Below are 5,962 nucleotides of genomic sequence, written 5' to 3'. Positions count from 1 at the left end.
CTTTCCTTTACATCTGGTAAAACTTCACTTCATGGCCATGTCTCACTTTCTACCTGTACTGTGGTTGTTTTTTTTAAAATTTATTTACTTTAAATTTATTTTTATTTTTGGCTGCATTGGGCCTTCGTTGCTGCGCGTGGGCTTTCTCTAGTTGCTGCAAGCGGGGGCTACTCTTTGTTGCGGTATGCAGGCTTCTCATTGTGGTGGCTTCTCTTGTTGTGGAACACGGGCTCTAGACACATGGGCTTCATTAGTTGCAGCATGCGGGCTCAGTAGTTGTGGCTCAAGGGCTGTAGAGCGCAGGCTCAGTAGTTGCTCCGCGGCATGTGGGATCTTCCTGGACCAGGGCTTGAACCCGTGTCCCCTCCATTGGCAGGCAGATTCTTAACCACTGTGCCACCAGGGAAGCCCATGTACTGTGGTTTTTTTGTAGTTGTCTTATTTTCCCTGTAAGACTACAGTGTCCTTAAGGGGAGAGGATTGCTTAGAATGCAAGATCCAGTCCCCGCTTCCCTACATCCAACTCCCTCAGCCCCCATTTACACAGAGTTCTTTGTACACAGTATGTTCTTGTTAAAGACGTCAAAATATGATTAAAATAAAAGTTGAGAGGAAAGAAAAAATGAAGAGATAAAATAACAGACTCTTGCATTAAAAAATTTATTGAAGTCATCAAAATGATTCAGAAAGATTTCCAGCTAATATTTACCTTTCATGTACCCTTCTCCCCCAAATTGTAGTACTAACTTATAGCATGTAACTTTTTTTTCTTTAAAAAAGTAATAAATAGTGGGAATTCCCTGGTGGTCCAATGGTTAGGACTCTGCGCTTCCACTGCAGGGGACATGGGTTCCATCCCTGGTCTGGGAACTAAGACCCCACAAGCCGTGGAGCGTGGCCAGAAAAACCCCAAAAGTAATAAATATTGTAAAAGTGGATCTAGCTGTTTGGGTTTTAGTGATTGGTATTTGTTCATTCCTTTTACTTGCCTCTTCTAATTCTGGCAAAAAGGTTCCCAGATATCTCAACTACCAATATAACTGAACTGTCACTCACAAAAAGGAAATCAGAAGGAGCTATCAACTGGCTAAACTCCAGGATTGTAGAAAAACCCTAATAATTAGTGACCCAAAAAATACTGTCTAAAATCTGCCATCTAGTGTGGACTTTGTAAAATTACATATTACTGGACACATTAATGCTGTGATTACTACTAGGGCTTCCCTCAGTGGACACTAGGTTTGAAAATTTTAATTATCAAACAAAATGATCAAAAGTAGCATTAAATTTGATTTCCCATTTAGTTTTAACCATAGATATATAGAGAGGTAGAGAGATAGATAAATGCTAAATAGATATAAATAGATTGATATGCAAAATAGAGCTTTTGCTCAGCATAGTAAGGTGGTATTGGAAACCTTTAAATATAAAAACTATCTAATAATGAATTTATATAATTGGTAATAAAAACAAAGAAACGTATCCCCCTTGTTTATCCTTATTATTGGTAAATGTCATTCCTGACAGGAGAGGGTGAGTAGGAAAGTATCATTTGTTGGGCACAATCTCCATGCCAGGTTCTTAACCTACTTTTTTTTTTTTTAATATTTATTTATTTATATTTTTTGGCTGCATCAGGTCTTAGTTGCGGCATGTGGGCTTCTCTCTAGCTGCGGTGCGTGGGCTTAGTTGCCCTGAGGCACGTGGGATCTTAGTTCCCTGACCAGGGATCGAACCTGCATCCCCTGCATTGGAAGGCGGGTTCTTAACCACTGGACCGCTGGACCCTCTTAACCTACTTTAATCTAATTTAAATCTTATCTTTTGGTCTTTGAGTTAAAATATTACAAACCTCATTTTACGTATAAAAAAATTAAGACCTAAAAGGTGAAGAAGTTGGCTTTCTATCACAGCTGGTTAGTAAAAGCACCAGGATTTGTACCCATGTCTGGAAACTCCAAAGCTCATGCTCTTTCATCTCCATACTGCCTTTTATACTTTGTAAGATGCTGGAAATAGTGTACCAACTTACACTATGTAGCAATAATCCCCTCTTTCATGTCTCTCTTTTTTTTTGTTTTCAGTCTTGCTAGAGATTTATCAATGTTTTTTATCCTTTCAAAGAACCACCACCTTTTAGTTTCATTAATTTTCTGTATTGTTTTTTATTTTCAATTTTATCTCTGCTGTTGTCATTTCTTCTGACTGCTTTGGGTTTATTTTGTTCTTTTTCTAGTTTCTTTAAGTTTCTTAAGTCTTAGATTATTGATATGAAACCTTTCTTCCTTTCTGATATAGGTATTTAATGCTATAAAATCGCCCCTAAACACCACTTTATCTGAATTCTACCAATTTTGTAATATATTTTCATTTTTGTTCAGTTTAAAATATTTCCCAGTTTCATTCAAATTTCATTTTCATTCAAATTAAAATCTTGTCTAATTTGAGATTTCCTCTTTGACCTATGAATTATTTAAAAGTATGTTGTTTAATATCCCTCTGATATTATTTCCCTCACATCTGAACTTCCTTTAGCAACTTTTTAGAGTAAATTTTTTTTTTTGGCAAAAACTTCTCTTAGTTTCCTTTTATCTGAGCATGTCTGTATTTCATCTCTATTTCTGAAGGGTATTTTCACTGGATATATAATTCTGAGCTGACATCTCTCTTCCTTTGGCACTTTAAAATGTTATCCTTCCTTCTGCCTCCACAGTCATTTGAATCTTTGTTTACCTATAAGCAATGCATTTTTTGGTAATAAATTTATTTATTTATTTATTTTTGGCTGCATTGGGTCTTTGTTGTCGGGTCTTCATTGCTGCACGCGGGCTTTCTCTAGCTGTGGCGAGCGGGGTCTACTTTTTGTTGCGGTGTGCAGGCTTCTTATTGCGGTGGCTTCTCTTGTTGCAGAGCTTGGACTCCAGGAGTGTGGGCTTCAGTAGTTGTTGCACGTGGGCTCAGTAGTTGTGGTTTGTGGACTGTAGAGCGCAGGCTCAGTAGTTGTGGCACGTGGGTTCTAGAGAGCAGACTCAGCAGTTGCGGCGCATGGGTTTAGTTGCTCCACGGCATATGGGATCTTCTTGGAACAGGGCTCGAACCCGTGTACCCTGCATTGGCAAGCGGATTCTCAACCACTGCGCCACCGGGGAAGTCCCAAGCAATGCATTGTTATTCTCTGGCTGTTTTCAAGATTTTCTTTGTCTTTAGTTTTCAGCAATTTGACTGTAATGGATTTTGATTCAAGTTCATTTGTATTTTCCTGTTTAGGGTTTGCTGACCTTCTTGAATCTCTAGGTTATTGTTTTTTTTGCCAAATTTGGTAAATTTTTAGCCATTGTTTTTCATACACACACACAAACACACACACACAATAATGCACTCTTTCCTCTTCTTCTGAAACTCCAGTGACATGAATGTTAGCCCTTTTGGTGTTGTTCACAGATCCATGAGGTTCATTTTTGGCAGGGAGGAGATCTTTTTTTTCCCTCTGTTGTTCAATTTAGATAATATCTGTTGATCTATTCTCAAGTTCATTGACTCTTCTGTTACATTCTTCTGTAAGATTATTTTTTAGTTATTGTATTTTCAGTTGTAAAATTTTTAAAAAACTTTTTGCCTAATTTATTTAAAGAATGGTACTACTTTCTAGCATTTTTTCATTTTGTATTAGTATCTTTGTTTGAAATGCTAATTTCTCTTTCTCCCAAGGTTTTGCAGCCATCTCCACTACACAGTTAGGCTGATGGGCAGTTGTTTGCCAGCCACAGCTGGTTTTAGCTATGAAGTATACACATGTACTTAAGTGAAATATCAAATCTAGTAAAGAATCCATCCCAAGTTACCTCTACCTTCTTTAAATTTTCAGCTCTTCTGAGATGTCTACCTAGATATGTATCTTGTCAAAGTTTAAATCTCCCTTCTAATATGTTTAAATATATGTATCTCATAAGGGCAGTTTAAACTTTGGGGAAAAATGTTTCACTTTTACTTCGGATTTCATTACATATTCTCAGAAGGCTTAACCTTCACCCTTTTGATAACTTACAATTCTTCTTTGTTCATTTGCTTGTTTTTGTTTTTTGTTTGTTTGGTTTTTTTAAATTTTTGTCTTTCTTTTTCTCCAGTTCAATTATTTTTATTTGAATGTTTGGGCTGTTGCTCTCTGGGAAATGACTTCTCCCCAAGAGAACCCAATAAAAGAGTCTCTAAAAGTGTCCTCTTCACCTTTTTCTTTCTTTTTTTCATTGAGCTATAATTGACATATAACATTGTGTAAGTTTAAGGTGTAGATTTGATACACTTACATTCTGCAATATGATTACCACTGTAGCATTAGCTAACACCTCCATTATGTCACATGATTATCATTTCTTTTTTGTGGTGAGGACATCTAAGATCTAGTCTCTTAGCAACTTTCAAGTATGTAATACAGTATTGTTATATTAACTATAATCAGAATGCTGTGTATTTGATCCCCAGAACTTAGACGTTTTCTAACTGCAAGCTTATATTCTTTGACCAACATCTCCTCAATTCTCTCACCCTCTTTCTAATTCCCACACCCTAAAACTTCTATTTGGTTTCTCTTTATATCTGCTACTTCTTTGCTAAGAGCTTCTGTCTTTCCATTCATTTCAAGAGTGTTTGCCCTTGTTGGAGGTTTTTAATAATAGCTGCTTTTTTTTTTGGCTGCACCTCACAGCTTGTGGGATCTTACTTCCCCAACCAGGGGTTGAACCCTGGCCCTGGCAGTGAAAGCACCGAGTGCTAACTGCTGGACTGTCAGGGACTTCCAATAATAGCTGCTTTAGATTTTTTTTTTTTTGGCTGTGTTGGGTCTTTGTTGACGCATGCGGGCTTTCTCTAGTTGCGGCAAGCGGGGGCTACTCTTCGTTGAGGTGCGCGGGCTTCTCATTGTAGTGGCTTCTCTTGTTGCGGAGCGTGGGCTCTAGGTGCGTGGGCTTCAGTAGTTGTGGCATACAGGCTTAGTTGCTTCGCAGCATGTGGGATCTTCCTGGACCAGGGCTCGAACCCATGTCCCCTGCATTGGCAGGTGAATTCTTAACCACTGTGCCACTAGGGAAATCCTAGATTCTTTATCTGATAATTGTAACATCTGTGTGATCTCAGTTTTGGCATCTGTTCATTGTCTTTTCCCATGTACATTGAGATTTTCATGGCTCATCATATGTCAAGTACTTTTAGATTGTATCCTAGACATTTTGAATATAATGTTGTGAGACTCTGTGTCTTGTTTAAATCCTATAGAGTATTTTGATTTTTTTGCTTTAGTAGGCAATTAACCCAGTTTAGTTCAGACCACAGGTTCCATCTAGCCTTCTGTGGGTTTTGGTTTCTATGTCGGTTCCATTTTTAAAGTCTTTGCACTCTATTTGGATCTGTCCTGTATGTGGCCAGTGTGAAGCATGGGCAAAGGATTGTTACTTTAGTTGTCAAAGATTTTAGTACGCTACTTAGGATCAGATCCATGCATGTGCAGCTCAGGGGTGAGCTCAGGAGTTCAGAAACAGCTTTTTGAGGTCACTTTTCCAAAATCCTCTTCTGTAACCTCATCACTACTGTTCAGTTGCTTAGGCTCCCTTTGTGGTCCTCTCACCAGAAAACTGGGGCTTTATTTACCTTACTCTGCTGCACACTTTCCCTGACCCATCCAGAATCAATTGCTAGGAAGACAGAGAGAAGGAGAGAAAAAAAAGCAAAGGTTGTTTTCCCCATTCTCTTGGGACCACAGATCATCCAGTTGGAGAGCAAGTTTCCCTTAGAGTTTTAGGTACCTGTTGCCACCACCACTGGTCACTACCAGGAGAACACTTTCCCTCTTCACCAGCCTGAACTAGAGGACTTCTAGAGCTATCTTTGTTCACATAGATATGTACTTCCTGGTTCGGAGCTGTGCTGTGACTAGGTTGGGGGATGCAAAAGGGGGAAGGAAGTGGTAAAC

The sequence above is a fragment of the Delphinapterus leucas genome, chromosome 6, assembly GCF_059928025.1.
Source record: "Delphinapterus leucas isolate spDelLeu-1000000601 "Yukka" chromosome 6, BTC_Dleu_Yukka2, whole genome shotgun sequence".
Taxonomy (NCBI): Eukaryota; Metazoa; Chordata; class Mammalia; order Artiodactyla; family Monodontidae; genus Delphinapterus; species Delphinapterus leucas.
The sequence above is the reverse complement of the archived record's forward strand: the minus strand, read 5'-3'. Positions refer to the sequence as shown.